Consider the following 27,425-nt stretch of genomic DNA (forward strand, 5'->3'; position numbering starts at 1 on the left):
CTTCCATTCATGTTAAAACTCCTATTTCCAGATATACACAGACAATTCAAATACTTCTATCATAAGCATAACTTTTCTATGTTTGAAATAAAAGCATACTGAATAAGATAACACTACCATGTTGTTTTGGGTAAATGAGATACAAAAGACTAAAGGAACCAAAACAAGAACACCATTAGAGACAAGCGGATATAGAATTTGGGATCTGTGGCTCATATTTTTTTCAAAGATAGATTTATGGAAAATGGAATAAACTGAATAGAAAATGTTTTTTTTACCCCTTAAAATGTCATTTCATTCATATCTGAATTATAATTGCATACAATTGAAGACTCAAGCAAATGGTTAATGATTTAATTTAAAAACTCTTCACTATGAAATTAACAAACATAATTTAATTGCAATTTCTTGCATGATTAATAGGCTAGATTTTTGTTCTTAATTTCATCATGCAGTCTGTTAAATATGGCCTTTTTGTTAAATTATTTTAATTTCCTGAGAGATCAAGCTGCTATTGCATGCAGATTGTGTTATCTAACACCTCATATTATTATTTCTAATTTTCATATCTATTTGATTAATGGTTTACTTTGATCAGTCTTATGCACTAGGAAGACACAAGCTGATAGTCTTTACGCCCTCAGCTAGAACTGCTTGGACCAAGGGAGCACGATGATATGATTCAGAATACAGAAGTATGTTGATGTAAAATAAGTGTATTAAAAAATCTTTACTACTACCAAAAGCCATTCTGGTTTTAATTTTAATAGCAAAATAAAAGCCACAAACAGATAATGAGCCATTGGCACATGTATTTGCTAGGTATTTTGCAAAGTAAGAAAGTATTTGGGGGATTTAGTGATTTTCTCCATGGATATTTATGTTTAAAGGTGTTATGGTTATGGAGCCATATGCATTGCCCCACAGTCTTTTCTTCAAGATTCGTTGTTATACATGCAAAAACTACTAGATGGTAAAGCTATCGCTCTACATAAGCCATGCTGCAAGGCAAGGAATTTATTGCAGCCCATCAAAATGTGAAAATCAGCTATGAAAATAAGCAAATCCCTAAGATCTTGAAGGTTTCTCAGAAGCTGCTATGGGTGGATACATTGATGGGAGTGCTCTTACTGGCGTCACGTTTATAAGCATGAACCCAAGCCAAGGCAGGGTAGGCATCAAGCTGGGCACTCCAGTTCTGCAAGCTGGAAACGCACAAAGCTCCTGTTTGCAACCATTTCTAATAAAAAAAGGTACAGAACTAGCAGCATTCAGACTTTTTTTAGAGAGATTCTCTAGCAAGAGAAAGAACTTCAAAAATGTGTTTCAGCATTGTGTAATGTCTGTTGCCATACAAGCATCTACTTGCGTACCTTGGCTACTCTGGACAGTTCTAAGTCTATAATACAACATCATACACTGCACAAGTATACGAGCCTCATAATTTGCTGTAGTAGAGTCTATACAGTGTTTCCCCACACAGTCACACTGACCGTGCTCCACTTTCTCAAAGAATTTTACACATTTGGGAATGGGAGTTGCAGAGTGATACCTGATCAGGAAGTTTTGTTGTTGTTGTTGTTGTTGTTGTTTTTTGATAGATTGATATGAGAGTTATAACTTTCACTCCAGGAAAAGCCTCTGCTCTATAATCTTATCAGTGTTACTGCCATTGACACCACCTAAAAGAGATGGAAATTGGTATAGAGGAACAAAATACATGCACCTAGAAAAGAGACAGGAAAGTAATACTGTCAATGGAGCAGCACTGCTTGCTTTTTCCTTCTGTTTTTACTCATCAGCTGGTGCCCAACAAACGCCTGAGAAATAAAAAGTGCTTAAAAATCTTTACATATGTTCATTTTTATTCATCTAAATATACTTCATATAAGTGAATATTTGACTTTTCTAGGTTGAATTATATGCATTTTTATTCAAATTTTAAATGCAGTTATAAGCATTTAACTTCTCCCATCTTACCGTAATATATTAAAATTACTTACTTAACAGAAACTTTTTCAGCTCTTTGAAAAATTTGGAAATCCATTTGCTTTCTGAAAAGATTTCAAGTATTCATCTTTTTCTACAATATCCTTCAATATCTCATCATGAAATGATTATTTAAGTGATGTAAGACTGAAAAAGCATTTTCTAACAAAATGTCAAATAATATGAACAGAGACTGGTAACAAACACTGCTAATCCAGGTTTATACTCTCCAATATAGCGGATACAGTCTAAGCAATTCTTTTCTGATTTCCCTTTTAATTTACTTAAGCCCCTTTCGCATAATCGTACACAATCTCGAACTTTTATTATTGCCAGACACATGCAAGCAGCTGCTCCAGATCATCTAGGTTTAGACAATTTCTAAATTTCTTATAAATGCCGTAATAATAAGCTCAATGTTAAACTGTAAGAGCTTGAACCTCATTCCATTAGCAATTTTCTAAATGCATACTGTGTACATATTCCTGAGAAATAGCTGAAAATTACTCTTAGTAGGCAGATAGACAAATGGCAGGTGTGCTGAACTGCAAAGTTCTAGAGTGGTTAACTATGACAAGTGTGGCTAGTAACTGAATTTCTACTCTCTCTGCAAAATCTGACTTTGCATTATATTTGATACTGTATGTTTATACTGTGCATTTACTGAATTAAAAAAGCCTTACAAAACATGATGCCCTTAAGGCAGAAACAGGTAGTGTGGAATTTTGATAGTCCCTCCATATTAATTTAGCATTTGATGCTGATATGCTCAAGATACACAAGCAGTATGGGACCAATACGCATTTTGCGGACTAAATAAAGTTTCCACTTTTTATAAAAAAAGCAAAAGGAAGGTAAAGACAGTTGGTATTCTGCCAGACATTTGACAACTGTACTTTACTCTGTGCTGTGGGCTCTCATCATAGGTAAAAATAAATGTGCCAGAGAGATGCAGAACTGAGCTCTGACATTTGTGGTCCCTTCAGCTAGGCTGAAACTAGACAGCCAGGTTTCCTAAAGTAGTCACAGTATTCACAGGAAACAATTCACAGAAAACAATTCATTCTAATAATTCAATTTAATCAACTAAAAACTACAGTTTTGTAGTTTCTGTAAAAAGCAGGTCATATTTTTGAGATTTGAACAAAACAACAGCTTGTCAAGTCAGTTCAAATGAATTAGCAAAACTAAGTTTACATCCAAAGCAACTTACAGAAATCTCCATATTCTAGATGCACCATTTCTTTCCAGTAACCATTTTCTGAGAACCCAGTCCAGGACTGCCACATGTCAGCACAGTTCATGATGGAAAGAGAAAGACATGCAACAGAAGAAAAAAAAATCCACATATTTTGCAGTGAAAACTAAAGATGCATGCTTCATTGCACAAATAACATATATATACATACTCACATTATAACTTTTATGTTTTGCTTGATGCAATTGCAAATTATGGTCTTATTATGCAAAGAGAATTAGAAGGTTATGAATGCATAGGATGATATGTCCTCTAGAATAGGATTTGTAAAATCATTGTTCATAATATGCAATAGGATTTTTTTTTCTATTGAAAGACACGGAAAAAAACGTTAAATAAAGGTATCCAGGGGTTTAGAAACATTTACTGTGTCAGACTATTCAATAGAAAAGGGCTCTACTGCATTATTACCTTTTTCACCATTGGGGAGACCACATATGCATCGTATTTTTTCTCATTAGTATTTTTCATACAAAAGGCACTAATATAGCTTTTGAAATTTGATAGGTATTAAAGTAAGGAATCTAATTCTAAATGTAACTCCAAGATTTCTTGAAGCTCAGATATGCACTGCATTGGGGGAATTACACATTTATTAGTTTCTGTTCATTCTTTTTTGCGCACTGAAATTTTCTGCTTAGTTCTTTTCTGTGACTTCATCAAGCAGGGCTCTTTTATTATTATTATTATTTTTTATTATTTTTCTTTTAATAAAGAAGCTATTTTGGTCCACAACTTTTCATGACAATTAACAAACTGGAGTGTGTGCCAGGAAAAGCTTACATAGTCTGCTAATAAAATCTTGACAATGCAAAATCCTGTGTGCTTTTGACATTGTATGTGTGTGTTGGGGGATAAGTGGTGTACCTATAAAACAACTGCATAGCAATTGGAGTCTCCCAAATGAAGCTCTGTAAAACACCTAAAAAGTTTGCCATCTTGTGTCTGATTACAGGTTCCAACATGCAATTTTACATTACAAAAAGTGCGACATTGTCTTAACATGTACTGAAATGGTTTGAGTCACATCAGAGCTACAAAGGTGTACCAGAAGCAAGGCAACGTGGTAGACAACAGTAGCATATCTCCTGCCCAACACCTTCTCCGTATGCCCTTGCCTGAAATAAAGTCTTATGCACATCAGCAACTGTAAGTAGTGGTTATATTTCTACAAAAAATGGTGTAACAGAATAGAACATACCTGTGTATATTATAAATTCCCCTTTATGATGGGTGCCCTTGCGACTTCCCAAGCAGCAGTCAGAGATTCCCATGTTTTTCAGGACAGGCGACGGCAAAATGTGGCTCCTCACTGAACACCTGCAACTGAGAAGCTATTGAGACCAGTTAAATCACTGATGTTAATCATACCTCACATAGTGACTAATGGAATGTGAATACTTTACAGAGGGCTTACACTGTCGAAGCAACTGGATAATAGAAACAACAAAATTGAGAGAGAGAGAGACTGAAAAGTCAAACGAGCATGAATCGTCAGTCATCACTCACATAAAATTACATATAAATACTCATTGTATACACAGGAGGCAATCACTCTGAAAGTGATAAAGCCTGGATTAATAAGAGAAATGGGACTGTTGGAATGAATGTTTCTTCAGGACTTGTGCCTTCAAAGACCTCTTGTATGCCTGTGAAGTAATATATCTGTGCTCAAGATGTAATTTCTACTTTTTTTTTTTTTCTGACTCATTTCTGGCCAAGTAACCAAACTAAAGACCTAAAGCTCCTTGTTAGGGTCCCAATGTGAAAAGCAAGCATTCAGAAGGTCTCTTGACACCAAAATCTTTCAAGAACCATGCTCCAACGGAGTGTCACATTTGCACCCTGGAGTACATTGCCTGTGGAGTTCTGGAAATCTAACCAGACACAGCCAGGGACACAAAGATTGGGTCCATTTTGAGTGGACTGAGCAATCACAGTGCTGCGAGTTAGAGGACAAGCATATGAGCAGGTTACAGAGAGAAACAGCTCTGTTAGACCACTGAGGTGACAGTGACCTTCCTTCCTCTATTTGACTTTTCTCGGTGCTTTCCTTTCCTGAGATCACTGGAAACTTGCAGCATCTGATTTACTCTGTTGCTTAACAGATGGGCTCTGCTGGCAGTGTTCATGGTCGGAGTGCCATTCTTGGCTGTTGCACCAAAAAAGTAAGTCTCTTCTCACCCTATATAGGTATATTTTAATTTGTCTTTCAGGTATCTCTATTACTGCTATTATATAAATAAAATTTACCAAGAGAGTTGTATCAAAAATATTTTGAAAGTTTAAAATAACAAATAGCTGTTAATCATAAATATCATATAAAAAATAGACTGTCATTTTAATCGTCTGCATTTGATCATTTGCAAGTTGAAAGAAGAAAAAGAAATTTGGTCCTTACCTCCTGCAGAGGTAAAAAGTCAGATCTCCTTTGTCTTGAATCATTGATCAAAATGTTTTCTAATAACACTTAAAACAAAGTTTTTTTGTTTGTTTGTTTTCATTGCTGTTGATTTTCCTGTGGTGTTTCTTTAGTAAGGATGAGGCCACCTCAGTCAGCCACTGCAACAGAACAAGTAGCGTGTGAACAGCCCTCGTGTCCTGCTCCCAGATGGATGAAGATAGTCAATGACTGGCTATAGGGTTGCACATCTCAGGTTCACAGAGACCAGTGATCAGGCACAGAGGCCTGTGCCTGCTTCTCCCAGCTGATTTATTCTACATCTCACGTGGGATTTTTGGATTATTGTTCTGAGGTACTTAACCATCTTCATTTTCTGTACTGGCACAGTGGGTGCCTAATGTAGACAGTGCAATTTTAAGAGATTGCAATAACTGAGTTGGGGAAATTAATTAAGATGCTTCAGATTTTGCCCTGGGCCTGCCAAACAACTGTCAGATTCAACTTACTTTTTAATACTGTTGCTTTTTGTTAAGGCAATAAAATACATTTTGCAATCAAACAACATAACCAGTACACTACAAAATGAAAGAAACGACTTTCAGATCCTGTTCAGTGAGGCTAGTCAAAGCTTAGACTCTAGTCATAGATTTATAAACATATGAAATAAAATCACATCCATCATTAGAAGTATTCTTATTTCCTGATAGTTATCACATCCTTTTAGAGACAAGCTATTGCCATATCCACATTTTAGTAGAACTTACACAGTAAATTGGTAAGAAAAATACATCTAGTCTTAGATTTACATACTGCAATATTCTCCAGCATTTTTCTTTTGCTATCTATCTCCTCTATTTAGCTAATTTCCTGCTGAACTTCTCTCATCTATCCAGTTTAAGTTGCAGGGAAACCAAAAGAGAATCAAATCCATCCACTTAACATGTCTTGAGGCCAAACATATGCCTGAATGGAATGCAAAATATGTTGAAAGATTGTGGTTTGTTGCTCATGACCCTCCCCCCCCCTTTCAGATACCTGTGATGCATTTCATTAAAAGTTAGTAAAATGAATTTTAAAGGATGCATCTTAGAGGCATTAAGCACGCTGCTTCACTTTGAGTAAATTCTCTTAGGAACTGGGAAGCACAAAGAGCCAGCAAAAGAGCACAACTGTTTATCTAAATGAAAGGTCACGTAAATGTACAAAACCTCTCCATTTCAAAAACAAAATATAATAATAAATAGACTAGCCTGTATTCATGGAAGATTATTATAAGAAAAAGTCTTTGACTCAGCCTTCCGTTACAAATAACCTGCTATGGCACACACAAGAAGATTAACAGATGCACGGGTTACATCTAGATCTTAATAATAACAGACATGTTCTGTGTCACAGCCCTCAGGGAAAAAGTGCTTGTTGCCATTGTCTTTGGATCTTCTGTTACTATTAAATCTATCTTTACAGTATGTGAAAAAGTAAACCATGAGTATTACTAATTGTTTTGGGCATTTTATTTGTTAATTTTTCACCTGAAACTATAAATGAACCTTAATGTATGTTTTGTTTTGGTCGATGCAGACACAAAACCTCCAAACTGAAAGGTACTATAAACAAGGGAACTGGATATATGTCAGGAAAAAAAAAAAATCACTCAGAGCTACCACACTAGCAGTGGTGAACAGTGCAGCTCTGAGCTCCTTCCCTTCCTTGACCACTCTCCCTGACTCTGCAAGAAGCAAGTGGACAGTCACTCAGAGTAACAAAATATTCAAACTCCTCAAAATCAGACCAGCTTAATTTCACCGGGAAGACAAGAATTAATATGCGCTTTCACCAACTATACAAATATCCTGTTTTACAGTCAAAAAGGCAAAATATTTTCTGCTAGACAGTACACAAAAATTAACAAGGAGATCAGACTTCAAAGAGGAATTAATATGAAGGATTTCTCTTCATTTCCACTTTCCTAAGATATGCGTATTTTACAAGGACATCAGGATTTTCAAAGGACTACAGGCGTACTTACTGAAAAAATACAGCCAAGTATAGAAAACATAGTAAGAATTATGATTTTTAGTCAATTTGTAGCAATAATTTCCCCCCACGTTCAAACAGGTATCATCTAAAAGAAAGTAATGTTGTAGAAGTTTATCAAATGAGGTGAGAAAGAGAAAATTTAAATGGAAACTTTACATAACATGTGAACACTTGAAGTAATGAAAATTTAGTAAGCATGTAGACACCATTATATATGAAAGTGTGAAGACATTCTTGAATCTTTGTCTAGAAAGAAAAGTACAACTGAAAACTATTTCTAAGCAATGAAACATAATTTCAAATGTTATGTGACACTGAATTCTGACCCAATGTGTTTTTAAACCCATTCCTTTTTGACAAGACAGTTCAAGAGTGTTTTTCTGTTGCTAGATGAACTATCTAGGAAAAATACCATAATGGTATGTACACATTTTACAGCCTACATTTCTCCTTTCATTTTGGCATGCCTTCTTCGCACAACATGCTTGCGAACAGCAGAATGAGATGAGATGACAAAATAGCTTGCAAGACTATTACAGGCTAAGAAAGGCGAAGGAATGGCATCTATCTTGTGGTTTATGCTGCTGCCAATCACCGCAGCATCTCAACATATCCTCTGACTTCTTTTAACACAAATACTCTGTCTTGAAAATATATATAAATTTCAATTAAAATGGAGTTTTCCTTTGTAGTGAACATACATGTAAATAGTACCAATAAACATCTGCAAAGTAAGCAGATGAAATACATAAAGAAACCACAGAAAAAAGTCATATTTTTCAATGCTGTTATTCGCTTTCATTATCCTTTTTTTTTTTTTTCAGTGCCTTTCAAAACAGAACTTTAAATGCACTGGCTATTGGTTCAATTGATTCTGTTGGCTATTTCATGTCAACCTGTTCTTGCATATAATAAAGACTGAAGTATGTCAGTCTTGATTTCATTTTCAACACACCTACTTTGTGGCTAAGGTGTGGCAAGAGTGTGATCAGGTGTGATCATAAAATTCGTCGTAATTTTGGGCTCCATTTTCTTGCTTAGAAGCATGATATTTCTTCTTTTATAATACACATTCGCCATCTTGAAGAATTTGTCTCTCAATCAATGGAAATCAATGAATCAAGCAATGAAATTCTATATTTATACTTTTGTATTTACCTTATGCTTTAAGCTAATACCCATTTTAGTGCTGTACAATTCAACAAAGAAATCGTGTAGAATTCTACAAAACTTATTTTTCTTTTCAATATACCAAAGCTTCTTTATTCAAACAATGATTTTCCTCCTTGTTCCCCCTACTTCCTTGCCTTCCTCAAACATACATTAAGCCATGAAAGCAACACCAAAGATAAACAGATAGTAAGAATGCTAAGTATATCTGAAATTGTAGATTGGTCATATGATTGCATATGACTTAAGACAGGTAACAGTTTTCTATTTATCAGGAGAATGTTCCTTAGAAACTGGTGAAAATCCTAGTTTTGAGTTTCATGGATTGTAAAAATAAATTATCAAAAGTTTACAGAAGGAGAACAGAATATCTCCTGTTGCTGTTAGACAAATGCACATTTGAATAACTGCTGCAGACATGCACAGTGTAACGTTCATGGTGTTCTGGTAAATGCTGCATAGTGTCAAACTGAAAAGTAAATATTCATACAGAAGTCAGAATAAAAAGCTTCAAGTCTTGAAGAATTATAACTCAAGCTTTTCCAGAAAAAAAATAAAAACAAAAGAGCCATTTTAAGCATCAGTAAAAAAAAAAAAAAAAAAAAAAAAAAAGGATTTTTGTGTTTGTTTTTCTCTCTTTGTTAAAGAGAGCAGGGTCAATAAATGTGTTCCAACATCATCACAAAACTAGAAAATTCTTAAACACAGCTACACTATGAAAAAAAAAAAAAAAAAGAACAGGTTAAACTTGTGGTAATTAATGCATTCTAACTAAAGTTCTAAAACTTTGTCTTTGTCATACCAGATCTCACTTTATCTCTAGAGATTTGGCATGAATATCACATGAAAACAAACAAAACCAAAGCACTTTAGAACCTGTTGCTCGGATTTATGTTGTTTTATATATTCCACTTCCACTGTGACTTTACATTAAAGAACTAAAATGTGGTGCTTTAGTTCATATCGTTATATGAAGTAGACCTTTCTTGTAGACATAGCACTAAAGTATATTTCTTCAAACACATTTTCCGTCCACTTAAATTAGGTCAGGATAAGATCCTGAGTAAAATTTGAGAGAGACCGTTCCTATCTTTTTATTTTTTAAGGTGAACTCAAATATATAATGCAAAACTGTATGAAAAATACTGTTTAATCAGAGATATTTAAAAAAAGTCTATGTTTTTACTGGAAGTCAGAAAAACTTAGAAATCCAAAGGAAAAGAAAAAAAATCAGTGAACTAAAATACAGTGCTTCACTGTCAGTGGGCAAAGTAAAGAAAGAAAAGCATCAGATTATATCAGAAACTGTGAGGACGCGCCTCTGGTCCCATGCTAACTTGTACAAAATTAGTCCATGAGCTAAACATTTTTTCCTCTATTTCCTTGCCCTTTGAGATGCCAAACCATTTTTACCAGTAAGATCAAATATCATGGCCAGCCTCAAGAATGTTAGCATTTCTCATATAAGCACCCAAGTGGGGAAGAGTCTATCACTACTGGCACATCAGTGTTACTCTTTTTGCTAACACGTATTATCACTTTCAGAGAGAACCTCCTATGTTCTCATGTTCTTAATTAATTAATTTATTTATTTATTTTTGAGGAAGAGCTGTCTAAACTATTTTGCCTTTGCCTAGAATAATGTTCTGGGTTTACTAAATGCTCAGAACAAGAAAACACAAGCATACTAAATGCTTGTAAGTACTTTATTATTATTTTTTTTTTCCCAAATAATTTTGCATGGAGATCACAGGATGTATAATATATTCACATCTAATCTGATTTTAATTAATGTCTCTGTTAATTTCAGGTGGAAAGCGTTGGCATTTGCAATATATTTCATGTTCACTTTATTTCAATATTGTATTTGGTAAGCATCTAGCTCATTCATTTCAAGCAGGTTTATGAAACTAAATCAGCAGAATTTGTCCCAAGCATATTTTAAACTTTTGTATACAATTAAAACAAAGTTTATAACAAAAAATATTTTCAAAAATTTTGAAAAAAAATACATCTGGTATGGAAAATAATACACTGTGCATCTTTTCATCATATAAAAGCATGTTTTTATAGTAGAGTTTCTAACAGAGAAATAGTAATTCCTCAAAGTAATTCACTATCAGCTCGCTGCATTTTGTAAATCAATAATTTTTCTTGATTATGAAATAGTCAATAACAATATGATGCTGTTTGGACATACATACGTACTTCTAGCTACTAAAACCAAACCAAACCAATCATACCCTAGACCTTGTATTTTGAAAATGTGGAATAGCTCTGTTAGGAAATAAAGGCTATAAACAGTTTAAAATACCATTTCCAAAAGTTATTTTTTTATTGAAAAATATAAATATAAATAATACTACAAAGCAAAACTTGAACAAAGGCTATAGAGAAAATCACATCACTTTATTTGCTCTGAGTGTCTTCACCTTGTAATAAAGAATATTGGACACAATTCTAATATAACTTCATTTGAAGATAACCGCAGGCACTTTTTTATCTATCTTGTTTGTGACTTCAGTCTGGTTATGGGAAATTCATTCACGTTTTACCTCAAAGCACCTGCTAATTTGGATCCAGAAAGAATATAAATTGTATAATTATTCCCTTTATAACATTTACACGCTGAATAGCATCCACAGTGTAATGGAGAACAATGATTAGGGTTTCCATACTTTACAAGTGATTTTTTTTTTTTCACTTCAGAATAGCAAATAGCAATTTAAACGTGAACAGTAGAAGGGTGAATAAGGCCAATGACCAGTAATAAAAATTTTGCCCAAACAGATATATTTTTGTTAAGAAACTTTAACAGTCAAACAAGGCAACTCCTAACCATCTGCTGATGATGATGTTAACAGTGATTAATTGTGTAACTCGGCTTTATTCTGTTTCAAATATCTGTCATGGGGTCTCAGCACTGGAGGGCACTTTTGGTGGCGATTTCTAAACTCTAAAACAATGAGTGAAGAAATACAAATAGCAAGCTGTCCTCTAGGAAAGCTATAGTTACTTTGAGTTGTCATGAGTTTTCTTTCTACACAAATCCAATGCAACCTCATAGGTCCCTGCCTTAATCTCAGCTGTTGTGACTAATTTAAATAATTTACCATCTATTTTAAGAAACAAAACTCTATGTAAACTACCATTAACAGATTGCCATCATTATAGCACTACCTGTGATTTCAACCATTTGATGCAAATAAGGATATTGGTTAAACACAAGAAATGGGATTATGACCTATTCTTTGTACCTGTGTAGTTTGTACACCTATGTAACACATTCTGATACTTTAACATTTAATGACAAGAATCCAGCTCCTGCTGATTTTGTCAGCCACCTACTATGCAGTCATCTGACTCAAGACACAAATATACAATATAGGGAATTCACAGAAACTAAGCATAATTAACTAAATAGTGCCTTTGCAGTGTTAACACACACACAGATACTAAACAATTCAGAAATACCTACCCAAACAAATAATAAGGTAGCCTTCATTTCTTTTCAGCTAAAACCAAAATCATTACGAATGTTGGGTTTCTGTACCTTATTATAACTGGGGACTTCTTAGGAAGCCAAATGTGCTCCTGTGACCTTTTTTCCAGCACCTTGAAGCCACAATGAGCAGGCTTGGAAGCAGAAGAACTCCATTAAACCTCTTCTCTTGTTTGTCTCTCCGCATGCCCACCACCTCCAGCTAAAAAGCAAGGCAACTGCACACCACAGTCCACCCTGAAAGCCCAGGGTCATTCACACCATGACCTCTTTCCCTCTGAGAATATATAAATATATAAATACTGGGAGAACTGGTGGTCAGCACACATGAGGCCAGGACAGAGATCCAGAAACCAGGAACTCCAGAACCAGGCTCTTCACTGCAGACCTACTACTGGCAGGCATTCAGGGAAGTGGAGGAACAGTGCTTCACAACCTAACCCAGAACTTTTCTGCAAGTATGCTTTGAAAGCACAGCTGGTTCACATTGCCAGGCAATTGCTATAGACTCATACAAAATATTCATGTATAATTTATCATTTTTGAGTGCTCATTATTTTTTCCCAGTCTTTTGATGCTAATGTTAGTAATAGAAGAAGAAATAATACAACATTGTTTAGTATGTTACATTTGCGATGTACTGTTCCGAGGCTGCGCTTGGAAGATACAAAATATATGTGCAAGGGTAACATGAGAATGCACCAATTCATGATGAGGAGTAAGGAGGATTAAAAGAATGCTCAATTTGCAAGACGTCTAGATAACTGGGGCTTCTTGGACTCTGGGAACTGGGTCAAACCAACCTTGCGGTTTGGACTGAGACCAAGGGCTCAGAGAGCATGCGTGAAAAGGAAAGGTTAAAAAGTTCAACTCTGATGAAGACATCTTACTTCATCCCAACGACCACCCGGACGACCACCAGAGAGTGATACGCAAGCGCAGAAGGACTGATAAGATAATTAGCATACGAAGCGAGGCTAGGTGGAGCTAGGAAATGAATATGCATAGATGAGTTGTGAAACCTAATGCATATGTAGTATCTTAGGAGATAAAAGAGAACTAAGAAAACAAATCAGACGAAGTTAGATTTGGGCAGGCATGCCCCTAACTTCCGGCGCCTAATAAAGCACCTTCATATAATCACTTTGTGGATTATGTGTCTTCATGAACGCTAACATTTTGGCGACCACGAAGGGACCTCGTGGGCACTGCTGAGGCGGCTCGCGAACTGATCACGCTCCAGCCGGCACCGAGGAGTTTCTCGGGGAGCCATCGGCCGCGACCGACCCCCGCTGCTCACAACGTACCTCTGAAAGGGTAAGAAAAAGGTGCTTTCTGGTAATCGGTACCGATCTGGTCTGGGAGCCTGCCGGTCAGACGCGGCGAAAGCCACGCACGGTTGGGCTAGGGAATTCCCGTGGTAAGCCTAGGCGCCGTCCGTCAGACAGTCGCGAAAGCGCTGCAGGTTCGGCATCAGTGGTCTGGTTTTGCTGCAGGCTCAGCATCTGGTTCGGTTCGGTAAAAGCTATAGCTGATAATGGAAAAACTTAAAAGTATTCTGGGCGGTAATGCTTCGGTACCGCGATCCTCCCCTTTGGGCTGTTTACTAGCACACTGGAAGGAGGGGTGTTTCGGGCAGGAGTTACGAAAGGGTAAACTGGTTGATTACTGTAATGTTTGGTGGCCACAGTATGAACTAGAAGATCAAGAAAGTTGGCCAGAAAACGGAACCTTACAGTACAATACTATCTTACAATTAATGTTATTTTGTGAGCGAGAGTGCAAGGGGCCTCTCTGTGTGATTGCGTGATTGTGTTGTGAGTGAGACGCAGCATCGCTGCGAAGCGAGTGCGGAGTTCCGATCCGCGGTTCCGTATTCTCCGCGAGGGGAGCGGCCGGAGACGAACGAAGCGCATGACAGACCGAAAAGAAGTGCTGCTTTATCCAAATGCTGATTGGTGGTGCCCAATACACGGGCCCGGCGGTGCATCTTGCAATCCTATTTCGTTCTTAAATGTTTTGAGTGTGACAAGGAGGAAGGTGGGAGCATTATCTAAATAACAGTTTAAAAGTTTCAGTATATTTGCGGTGGTGTTTGGTCGGTTTCCCAAGTATCGGGGGAGGGGGGCTGACTGATTATCAAAGCGGTAGAACAGAGAGCCACTTCTTTGGTGGTTCGGGCCTGAGCCCTGGGAATTTGGTAAGAAGGGGGAGAGCGAATTTATTTAGGCCTCAGTACCTTTTAAACCCCCGTCTTGATGGATAGACAGGAGTGATTCCTTGTTTTGTGTAGGCTTACTAACAAAGTGCATGAGAAAAATTAGCATTCGGCTTGAAATTCGGCCTTGTTGAAATGTAAATTTTGTGGAAAAGGTGGTATTGTTTGTCTAGAAGATGGAAGGCTGAGTGCTTCAGGTGTTTTTCCGAAGTCCTGTGGATTTACGATTGGAACGGGGGTCATTAATAATCTGAAATAGTGAAGTTTGTATGTGGAGTTTAATCCCAGAGAATTGGGACATTTGAGAAGACTAGGAAAACATAGTAAAAACCTGCAATAAAAAGGTTTGCGTGGAAATTGAAACAAGGGACAGTAATTAATATAAATAAATAAAAGGGAATGGGAAATCAAGGAAATGGGTAATATCCAAAACAAAGACGTTTTAAAGAAAGCCTCCTTGGGTGTATATTGGCACAGTGCAAGGATATTGTCGGAAGGGGGAGTGGGGGGGGGGGCGCGGAAAGCGAGAGGATTTCCACTAAGTATTGCAATCAATTGTGGCCACTATATAAACTAAATGGCCGCTTTATGGATCAATCGACTATAACAGTGTCTTGCAATTAATGTTGTTTGTGAGGAGAGAAGGAAAATAGGATGAAATGTTGTATACTGATATGTTGTTTCAGCATCTTGGAGGGAAAAGGTATGGAATTAAGTTGGTCCCTGACTGAGCCTTTGGTGTTGGCATTAGAAAAGTACAGGCTGGAAGAAGATAAAGGAAGTGTTAAAAGGGTTGTTGAAGGTGTTAAAGGCTGTGTGGCATGTAGTATTTAACAGAGCTGTTTGAAGTTGAATGAGCAGGGGAAGAGGATGTAGGAATGTTAATAGTTCCGTCTCAACCCGAGGCTGAGATCTCTAAATCGTGGTGTGAGCCCTCTGGGGCAGGGGGACCGTGATGGGTCCGGGAGAGAGTTGTCATGGAAACAGAAAAGCAGCTAACTCTTAAAACAACCTGAGTTCCTGTGTGAGCTCAGATTGCCAATGGGACCGCTCAGGGAACTTTCAACCACTGCATTCCCCTGACCGACCCCCCCCCCCCCCCGAGACCCTTACCACCCCGGAAATTATGTAAATACCAAAATCTGGTTAAATTGGGAATTGAGAATCTGTTCCAACAAGGTCCAAAAGAAAACCCTATGGAATTTTTGAATTTTTGGACCAACTTTGAAATGCAATGGAAAAAAAAAAAAAAAAAAAGACAGAAAATTTGGACCTGGCTTCAGAAAACAAACAGAGGCAATTGGCTAGCCTCTTTCTAGGGCAATCGGCCCCTGATATCAGAAAGAATTTGTCTTAGGCTGCAGGATAAACTTACAACAGTCAGAAATGACGGGGACCTGGGGCATCTACCCTAGCAGGTCCACTAGTTGAAATAAAGCTAGGAAACGAAGAGAGAGGCTTGAATTTTTTGTTGTTGTTGGTTACAGGAGCTTCTTTCTCTGTGTTAATTAGTCTGTAAATGTAATAGGAGCAACATATTCAGTGTTAAATAGTTTAAAAGGACGATTGGGAACTAAGACAACTACAATAATTGGAGCCACAGGGAAGGAGGAGGGACGGCCATTCTTACAACCCCTTGATTTGCGTTTTGGGGGTAAGGAACTAACCCATGAATTCTTGTATGTACCAGAATGCCCGATTCCACTCTTGGGACGGGATCTATTAGCTAAATTAGATGCAACAATAACCTTTGAGGATGGAGAATTAATAATGAAGGTACCTGAGTCCAAAGTAGGACAAATCCTAATGATCAAAGATAAACCCTTTGTTAATATTCCAAGAGAAGTAGAAAATGCAGTTATACCAACAGTATGGGAAACAGATGTACCAGGGAAGTCGAAACTGGCACAACCGGTAAAGGTGGAATTAAAGGAAGGAGCCAAACCTGTTCGAATCAAACAATATCCACTTAAGATAGAAGCTAGGCAGGGGACAGTGAAAATTATTGACAGATTTCTCAAACATCAGATTCTGGAAGAATGTAAATCGGAATACAATACTCCAATTTTTCCAGTAAGGAAGCCGAATGGTGAGTATAGATTGGTACAAGATCTTAGAGCAATAAATGAAATAACAAAGGACATTCACCCAGTAGTGGCTAATCCTTATACATTGTTAACATCTGTGAGAGAGATATATAAATGGTTTACTGTGATAGATTTAAAGGATGCCTTCTTTTGCATACCTCTTGATAAAGATAGTAGAAAATTATTTGCCTTCAAATGGGAAAACATATTGAAGTTTTTGTACCACATATGGTAACAACTGTTTTAGAACAAAAGGGGGGCCACTGGTTATCACCCAGCCGAATGATGAAATATCAGGCAATACTAACTGAACAAGATGACGTAACCTTGAAAACAACTAACCTGTTAAATTCAGCAGTATTTCTAGGAACTGTTCCAGAAGAAGGACCGTTGGAACACAATTGTGTGGAAATAATCGAACATACCCATGCCAGCCGCGAGGATTTGAAGGATGTACCCCTTGAAAGGTATGACTGGAAACTTTTTACTGATGGTAGTAGTTTTGCGGAGAATGGAACACGATATGCAGGGTATGCAGTAACAACCCTGAAGACAGTAATCGAAGCAAAACCTTTACCACCTGAAACATCAGCACAGCGAGTGGAACTGATAGCCCTACCTCGAGCACTGGAACTGAGTAAAGGGAAGATGGTAAATATTTGGACAGATTCAAAGTATGCTTTTGGAGTAGTCCATGTTCATGGAACATTATGGAAAGAAAGAGGGCTGTTGTCCTCACAAGGAGCCAATATAAGCTATCAAGAGGAGGTGTTAAATTTGATAAATGCGGTACAAAAACCAAAACAAGTGGCTATTATGCACTGTAAAGCTGATCAAGGAGGAACCTCAAAAATATCAGAAGGGAATCGGCTGGCAGATCGAGCAGCTCGACAAATTGCTCGGGAGGTGTGGAATGTAATGGCTTTGGTACCACTCAAGGTAGGCCCCACTTGTCTTAATCTTCCCAAGGAACCAAGATATTCACCAGAGGATGAGAAATTAGCACATCTCCTAAAGGCCCGAAAGAACTCTGATGGACGGTATGTAACTGCTATGGGCCAGGTAGTAATACCCCCCTTGGTGATGCGAGAAATACTTCAGACAAGACATAACGAGTGTCACTGGGGTGCAGAGGCAATGGTAACATTTTAAAACGTAGCATTATCTCTACACATATGTTAACAATGGCAAAATCAGTAATGTCAAAGTGTGAGATTTGTCTGAAAAATAATCCAGTAGCAAGAAAACATGCTGAAATGGGAAGAGTTAGAGTAGGAATAGAACCAGGAGATTACTGGCAAGTTGATTTTGTAGAGTTACCTAGGACTAGGGGATATAGGTATTTGTTAGTAGGGGTTGACACCTTTTTCAGATGGCCAGAAGCCCTTCCCTGTCGCACCAATCAAGCTAAAGAGACAGTAAAATGGTTACATAATGGAAAACTATTCCGAGGTTTGGGGTACCATTAGGAATATCCTCGGATAGGGGGCCGCACTTTGTTTCATCTGTGGTTAAAGACGTAAGTCGGCTATTAGGAATTTCTTGGAATTTACATACTGCATGGAGACCCCAATCTAGTGGACAGGTAGAAAGGATGAACCAAACTCTAAAGGGACAGATCAGTAAAATCTGCCAGGAAGCCAAAATACAATGGCCACAAGCTTTGCCTATAGCTTTACTGAGAATAAGGATAAAGCCAAGGAGTGGAATGTCAGTAAGCCCATATGAGATTACATATGGAAAGCCTTATGAATCCCCAGAACCAAATCCTAATATGCATATAACAGGGAACCAGGATGTTTATAATTATGTATTGTCTCTTGGTAAAAGTTTAGCTCAACTTCGAAGTGTTCTGGTGTGGAACCGACCGTTGGCACTGGAAAATCCTGTCCACGACATTCAGCCAGGTGACCAAGTGTACATTAAAAACTGGAATGAAGAACCCCTGAGAGAACGGTGGGCTGGACCTTATCAAGTATTATTGACTACTTTTACAGCTGTAAAGGTAGAAGGGGTGGATGCTTGGATTCATTATACTCGGGTGAAAAAGGTTCCTGAATTTTGGTCAGTGCGAGCAATCGGAGATACAAAACTACAGATGAAGCACGTATAACCATACAATGTTGGGGTTCTTAACAACAGTAACGATAACAGTAATTGTTTTGTGTAAATACCTTGTAATTGGGTTCCTAGAAATACCAGAAAAATATAAGAAAGAGGAAATATTCAGAGGAGAAAATGTTACTTTGGAATGTGGAATGCACAACGATAAACCAATAACAATTAGCTCTCTACAGGTGGTCTGGGAAAAAAATAAGTGACTCCGGACAGAGCCAGGAAATATACGTAGACACAACCAGGGACAATACAGGATTGAAGGCTGGATGGAAGGGGAAGGCGTACGTAAGTAAAACCATAGAATTGGGCCAACAACTGAGAGGAGCTACCACCTGAACCCTGTTTAGTGTTACTAAAGTCAACAAAGGAAATTACCGGTGCGTGGTAACACATGAAAATAGCACAGATTACGGGATAAGAGAGATATTGGTATATCCGAAATTGGATAAAGGAATATTGGTAGCCCACTGAAAAGGATCTAGAAGAAAAAGAGAGGGCCAGGTACCATGGACACAAGTGGTACAGATCCCACACAGGCAACCATCAGAGAATTTACTGGTAGGATTGATTAAAGATTTTGCCATAATGAAAGGAACTGATAGAATTACTGCTTGTTTGCCCATTCCAAAAGCAACAGGGGACCCGCTTGAGTGGGGTATAATAACCTCCCCACTGCCCCAAGTAAAAGGAAATGAAACAATTCAATGTAAAGAAGTGAAAGTTTTAGAGAGGATAAATGTTACACAATACTATAGGAAACTGAGCCCCCAACATCAAGGTCTGAATGTGAAAAGAAGAAGAACTACCATTTCATAACGATAGGCAGATTTAAGAATGTGGGACAGTGTTATTACGACGAACTATGTGTAGTAGAAGGAGTTAGAGAAAAGATTGTTTGGGAATGTCAAGAGAAAAATAAGCCAAAAGGAATGAAAGGGTGGGATAGTGATTGGACAGTAAGTTTATTGCAGAAATTCCAGTATGGAGGGAATACATCATGGTGTATTAAATGGCAGGGAAAGCAGAATGGAACTGATCAGTTTTATACAGTAAGCCGGGTTGATAGTAGTGGTAGACAAGAGTCAACAAAGGTAGCTTGGTGGACTTGTGAGAAGAAATATACTTGCGACAGTAATAATGAAGATGTTGAGCACTTACTTCCGGTATTGATAGCTCTTAGGGCAGGATGTGCTTGCCGAGGAATTAAGTACAATTCGGAAAGAAATAGCCAGGCTAGTCAAGTCGCAGTGGATTGTAGCTATAGTACCATAAAAAGTCCAGGACAATTTGTATGGGCAGCCAGTAATGGAACTTGGACTGCACACCCACCGATAGATGGGGAAGTAAAAGAAATAACTCTAGGACTCCCTCCCCACGCTGCGTCCAATATCGAAAAAGTCTCCTTTTAAGGGAAAGTTGGAAACCCTACAAATTAGTAGGGCAAAAAGAAGTTTAGAAGAAGGGGCAGATGAAGATATATGGCATGAACCCTCGGATGGAGTAAAATTCAATTGGGCATTAGAATCTCTATTTGCAAAGGTAGCTACTTATCGAAATAGGGAAATGATTTATAAACTTACAGGACAAGTGAGTAGGCTTGCGAGAGCCACAAAAGAAGGCTTTAGAGACCTTAATATCCAACTACAATCTACAACTAAAATGGTGCTACAAAATCGATTGGCATTAGATACACTGTTATTAAAGGAACATGGAGTATGTGGATTTCTAAAAGATCGTATTGATCATTGCTGCATCCACATTCCAAATGTGACTATTGATGTAGAACATGACATAGAACAACTGGCTCGAGTGGAACAAGATGCAGAACAGGAAGAGAAAGATATGACAACAAGCTGGTTGGATAAAATTTTTAGTGGATGGAATATTAGTAACTGGGTTAAGTCCTTACTGGAGACAATAATTATATTGGTGATTGTAGGGGTACTAATTTGGTTAACATTTATAATGCTGAAAAGTCTGATTCTAAGGAAGACAACCTGGAACCGGACAGTGATGCAAACTATTGCTCGGTAAATGGAACCACATCCTCAATATCCTCCACCGGCATCTAACAACTTTGGATTTCAGAGAAAGAATCTGAGGAACCCAGGAGGTGAAATGGAATGAAAACCGAATAGACAAGATCAGTTTCAGATCAAGTGAACCCAACCAAAAGAGCGAATGTAACATAAAGCAGAAGTGGTGGACTTATGAAATGTTGTGACAATCCTAATCTTTGTAATTTCCTTGATTCTTAATGATGTAATTTTCCGTGGTTATATTATTGGTGAGCACTGAGTGTAAAATATTTTAGTTAGTTAGTGAAAGCATTTGCCCTCCTTGAAAGGAGTGAAATGCTTTCAAAGGGGGGAAATGTTAGTAATAGAAGAAGAAATAATACAACATTGTTTAGTATGTTACATTTGCGATGTACTGTTCCGAGGCTGCGCTTGGAAGATACAAAATATATGTGCAAGGGTAACATGAGAATGCACCAATTCATGATGAGGAGTAAGGAGGATTAAAAGAATGCTCAATTTGCAAGACGTCTAGATAACTGGGGCTTCTTGGACTCTGGGAACTGGGTCAAACCAACCTTGCGGTTTGGACTGAGACCAAGGGCTCAGAGAGCATGCGTGAAAAGGAAAGGTTAAAAAGTTCAACTCTGATGAAGACATCTTACTTCATCCCAACGACCACCCGGACGACCACCAGAGAGTGATACGCAAGCGCAGAAGGACTGATAAGATAATTAGCATACGAAGCGAGGCTAGGTGGAGCTAGGAAATGAATATGCATAGATGAGTTGTGAAACCTAATGCATATGTAGTATCTTAGGAGATAAAAGAGAACTAAGAAAACAAATCAGACGAAGTTAGATTTGGGCAGGCATGCCCCTAACTTCCGGCGCCTAATAAAGCACCTTCATATAATCACTTTGTGGATTATGTGTCTTCATGAACGCTAACACTAACAAACAGCCCCTTGCTTTCTACATGTTCTCGTATGTGCTGGACTTTTTCGCCTTTCTGCTGTGTGGATGTAAGCACGCTTGTTTTTATGCTACACACACATTCCATTGTTACCTCCATTATCTTTATGCAACACATTCTTTTCTGTTTTTCTGACTGTTAAGAAAACATGTCCACCCTCTTAGCAGTTCCCTGGAGCAGTGTTTTGTTTGCTAATGAACTGAGTATGATGAGCTATATGAATAGCTTCCTCCACTATCAGATCGTACTCTGGACCTTAATGACAGTTCCTTATTAACAGTACCAGTTACCAATGAATCCCTAATTCTGTCTTCTTTGTCTGCCCACATTTCACAACACTTAGCCAGTTGTCACAACATCCTAACTGACTTTACTGACTGCTCACTTTTTTGATACATAATCTTCTTGTCTCTTTTCACAACAGCTTATTTCTACATTTGTTTCATCCTCATACATGAGAATATGCTAAATATGGTCACTTCTCCTCTGCTACAACAGTGCATCCATTACTGTCCCTGTTACCTCTGGAAGCTAGAACAGTGATCACCCCATGGAAGCTACAGCAAACAGTAAACTGAAATTAAAACTTTCAGGAAACTTTTATTATACATAAAGTAAAACTGTGATTTTGCTGCTACTGAAATATTTAATGTCATGGATACATATAGATATATATTGACATTGGAACTGGAAACTCTACAACACTACACTTTGCTTTTCTAGCCTACCACATGGGGTCATATGTATCCCTACAACTTCTTCACTTGGGCTTGGTTGTTCTGAAGGTCCTTTGAGCATTCAGCAACTCAAAGCTTACAGGTAGAAGACTTAGAAGGAAGCAAATTTGTACACCAAAATAGGGCTATTTTGTTTATATTCATTTCAAGGGATCCTGGAACATTTACCTTAGATTATTTTTTTCTCTAAACTTTCCAGGGTAGTTTTATTCAGCAGTAAAACAAACAAATAAAAACCCCTCCTCCATATCCTGTGAAACAGGTATAAAGGAAGAAATTGGTTGAACTTGAGAAGGAGTTTCCATGCAGTTCTATTTATTCCATATTTTTGTTGTTGTTGTTCATTTGTTTGTACCAAGTAAAGTTTGAAGGCTTCTGAAAATTCTGAAGTAATATTTGTCTAAGGTGCTTTATGCATTTAATGCTGCGTCTTTCCTCAAATTACTATGCCAATATAAAACATGTTTTGTTTTGTTTAATAAATAAAAGCTTTCTGTACCTTTTTTTTTTTTTTCCATGAAAGGCAGATGGTGGGTTAATACATAAAACATACAAAACTGTCTCAGAGTGTACTTTCTGATTATGCTTAGTATGCAGGCTCTTTAAATTTTTTTTATAAAAGCCTTTGGATCTTTCTCTTCTTATCTTTTCTCCATCAACAAAAGGTACACGTAGTAAAAGACAAAACAGAAATTTAAAATCTATGTTCTCTAGCATCTCATTTTGTTTTTAGCAGCATCACCCAGGCCCAAGTGACAAAAATCTAGATCAAATCATTAGGAGTCACTCCTGTTCTTTTTTAAGTAAATATTAAATATAGTTTTAGAGCAGCAACAACAAAAATTAAAACAAAGACATTAACGAGAGATCACATAGAAGCATTAAGCTTCATACTTCCCATTTCAAAAATATTCCATTTATCAGCTCTTCATGTTGAATTAAATCTACATATTTTAATATGTATACACCCATTGCTTTGCAAGCATCTCTCTAGGCAGAACTGGTACTGGCAAAACACTCGGTCTACACAAGGCAATGTTTAAAGCAGTGATGGGAGTGTGAGGGCACGTGACAGATATCCTAGATGGAGCACAGGAATATCAGCACAGCCTGGCTGGCTGAAGCTACCATGAACTGGGCTTTGGTGAACCAAGACTCAGGTCAACATACCAAAACCTCGGAGAACATGGGAAGACAGAGGAGATATTGCTGTGCGTGCCTGCTACAGTTTGCCTCCTCACACGAGGCAGATGAGGCCCTCTTTAGACACCTGGAAGGAACCCTGCATGCCTCGAACCTCATCTATTCTGCTACTCTGTGATAGATGGAGACTCATACTGGAATGAAATGAAAAGACTATTTCACTCAAGGTCACAGGCAGACTAAGGGACAAGAAAAGCAGGGACTAAAAAAGCTCTCACCAAAAACGTTCTTGCAGGCTACTTTCTTGTGAAGTTTTACTCTCTTCCCCTTAGGAATAAGTGGGATTAATCAGCCAAGCACTTTGTTCTTCCCTAGCATGCATAACTAGAATAGAAAGAAAAGAGAACAACAAAGGTATTCTGTGATCTAGAGACTGGGGGAAAAAAAAAAAAAAAAAAAAAAAGACTGATAGGTATGGTGGCTATGCAAACAGATGAGAAACCAATAACATGCTCTCCATTAACATATCTTCCCAGAATGGAAAGATCTGAAAGATGTGGTGAAAGAAGATGAAAGATGTGGTGAAGAAAGTGGTTTCATGTAAAATTGTACATAATTCATGTAATTCATGGTTGGCTTTTTGAGAGGGCTAGGGGTGGGGCATACAGGTACTCAGGCAATCATCATTGCAAAAGTTTAATAGCTTTCAGATCATGTTTTGCCACTCTTTTCATTGTCATACCCCATCATTCAAATCTGACCTTTAAGTTGAGCCTACAAACCCACTCAAGCCATAGTTCCAAATAAATGCATTATCCTCAGGGGCTGAGTCAATACAAAAACAGAAAACAAAAGTATTGCTTAGAAGAGACAGCTATTCTGGAAAGAAATATTTTAAATATGAATGTCTCTTTCTAGGGAAAGCTAGAATCAATTCTTACTAAAAGGAAAAAAACTTATGAGTCCACAGTTACCAGAAATAAGTCCTATTAACGGATACAATTGCATTGTAACTGATAAATAAATAAATAAATAAATAAATAAATAAAAGCAGGGCAAAACATTATCTACCCATCAGACCTACAAGATGACAAATATACATGCCACAAGTGAGATGCCTCTCAGCTGAAACCTGGCTGCTTGAGCAGAACATTCAGAATGTTTTACCAGTAGGACTGCAGCTGAATAGCAACATCATCTACCATTCACACAACCTGGACACTTATGAATGCTATTTTTCCTAACCTAGCACATTTCTTCAATTCTGCCCCTGTGGAACACCTTTATATGCAGTTGAAATTATGTTTTTCTGCATATCAGTCAATGTAAACAGATATCAACATCTCAACTTATACCTCTGTTCCGGAAATAGCAGCGCAAAGTTCAGTACTCACAAATGCTTTGGTCTGCTCTGTTTCTTCTCTTTGTTTTCTTCCAGTGTTTGGGATAACCTACTGACATGTTACTCAGGCCACCAGTGCCTACCAAAGAATTCAGGCATTCAGTATGAAATAGAACTTCTGAAGCATGATGCCTGTTTGTAATCCAACATAATAAGCATCTTGGGTTTTCCCACTAAAATTACTTGAATATCTATGGTTGTGTTTCTACCATGGAGTTCTTGAGTGACCTGAGCAATAGCCAGCTAACAAAAGTCCATGCAGGCACTCCTCTTCCTGCTTGTGCAGGCCTGGTCTAGTAAGCAGACTCTGAAGGAGGCACTGGTTTGAGAGTCACAGAAAATGTTACATGCTTCAGTGGATGTAAACTTGCATTTCTCACTTTAAGGTCACGCTTCTCCCCGAAGTCTTCCTCAATTCTGTTTTGGACAGGATACCCGTATAAAAATGAAGGTCGCTGTATATGTGTCAAGTATGCATAACCACAGGAGACCTCTTCTGCTTTTCAGTACCATTTTTCCATTTCTATGTTCAGTGTGTTTCTGGTTATTAACATCAACTGGATAGAATAACAATATTTAAGAATGTGTAGCAATAGGCCATTCTAAACACTACTTGATTTTTTGATTACATTCATGCTGAAGTCCATGTTCCAACTGTATTAACACAAAATAATACCATAATTGATAGTTAATAAGAACAGAGGTATAATTTTAACAAGATTTGCCTATCTGAAGAACTATTTCAATGCTGACTTCATATTTATTGAACTAAAAGCTTTTTTCTTTTTTTTCTTTATGTTTTATTCATAAGATCCCCTTTTGCTTTTTCAGTTTAAATAAAGAACTGTGATTATCTGTAAAACTGATTGCTTAAAGTAATTAATCATTTTCCTTATGAAATTTCCTGGGCAAATTAAGGATCTTATAATTGAAGGGTTTTCTCTTGTGTAAATGGAACATGCTGAGAGCGTAGACTGAGAAATAAATGTACTGCCCAGACCCCTAAAGCTGTTTCTTTTTTTTTTTTTTGTCTTTTACTAGAGTTAATGACTGTCTGAAAATACTGCAATATTGTTTTTAATTCATAGAAGTATATTGATATCTTCTTAATAATAATAATTTTCTCAAAAGAAAATGTTTAGCCAATTTTTTAAAAATTAATGTAATAACTTTACTCTTGCAATGAGAGTTTATATTCAGCATGCAAGCTGACCATAAACATGAAGGAAAAACTAATGCTTGCTTATAGGCATTTTAGCAAACCTAATCTGCAATTGCAGTGGCTTGCTCAGAGTTGCACCAATCTGTATAACACAGGCTGGAACTACAACCAAAACTCCAGATAATAAGTAGTCCACTAAACCAAATGACTCCCAGTTTTCTCCAAGATCAAAGCCAGTAGTGTGCAATATCAGATAACAATGTGGAAGGAAAGTAAGCCATTACAAAGCCCTGACATTAAAGAGACGGTGTATATATGCATGTATACGCATGCACTCTAACATGATAAAAAAAAAAAAAGTAAATATTGACATGGTTAAAATGAATAGAAGACTGAAACTTTTTTACTCCTTGAACTCATGAAGAAACAGAATTCTCTATGGGAACCTTATTGATCTTACTGACAAACAGTAGTGAGAAACATAAGACATTGAAAAATATGGAAATGGATGAGAAGGTTTTGAAAACAATGTGAAGAAGTCAGAAGAAGGTGAGTAAACAAGAAGATGGGGTAGTCAGTTCATTCAATCCCCACTGGAATAAATGCTTATAATGGAATGCTTGGATTCAATCCCTAGGGGACAGAAAAAGATTATAAATTTAATGAGAATTTAACAGGAGTACAATTGTAATACGAGATTGTTTGTACTGATCTTTAATACTAATTCAGCTCTATTGTAAGTGAAAAAAAAGCTCATTTTCTTATATTTGCTTATTGGAGGGTTGACTGTGGCTCAGTTCATTTTCTCTGTGTGAATGCACTGTTTAGTTCTTATTTATAACATCATCAAAAAGCAATAGCATGATCATGAAACTGTATCTAACAGGTTCATCAGAAAAACTTACATTAATAGTATTACTGATTTAGATTTTGAAGCCAAGTACTCAATTCTTGCCAAACTACCCTACAAACAACATGAGTGAAATAGCTTCAGAAATTCACAGTGAACTCTAGGGTAATGTTATAACCAGCCCATTACCAAGAACACAAATATTTCCATCCTTCGCCAATGTGTGTTTCCCCTATTCTGACAAGTAACAGCACGGTGTCCAAAAGGCAGAAGAAACTACAACTATTAATTGCTGCACAGGCCACCATAATCTATGTCTTCCCTGGAAGGAGGTCCTTTGTCCACATTGTGTAAC

General features: G+C 37.4%; 2 long non-coding RNA genes across 4 annotated transcripts; one reads left to right on the plus strand and one right to left on the minus strand.

Annotated features, from left to right (window-relative positions):
* Positions 1–673: 673 nt before the first annotated feature.
* On the minus strand, positions 674–4,560 carry LOC310898469. Its single transcript, XR_014583321.1, has 3 exons — positions 4,449–4,560; positions 3,203–3,269; positions 674–1,682 (listed from the first exon to the last, which is right to left on the minus strand). It is a non-coding gene; the product is annotated as an uncharacterized lncRNA (long non-coding RNA).
* Positions 4,561–12,945: 8,385 nt separating this feature from the next.
* Positions 12,946–21,719, plus strand: LOC310898468. Of its 3 annotated transcripts, XR_014583319.1 has the most exons (3): positions 12,946–17,132; positions 18,501–18,572; positions 18,963–21,719. It is a non-coding gene; the product is annotated as an uncharacterized lncRNA (long non-coding RNA). The 3 variants fall into 3 exon arrangements; XR_014583318.1 differs by having other exon boundaries at positions 18,501–21,719; XR_014583320.1 differs by having other exon boundaries at positions 12,946–14,400; positions 18,501–21,719.
* The last annotated feature ends 5,706 nt before the right edge of the window (positions 21,720–27,425 follow it).

This window comes from Anser anser (assembly GCF_964211835.1).
Source record: "Anser anser genome assembly, chromosome: 4".
Taxonomy (NCBI): domain Eukaryota; kingdom Metazoa; phylum Chordata; class Aves; order Anseriformes; family Anatidae; genus Anser; species Anser anser.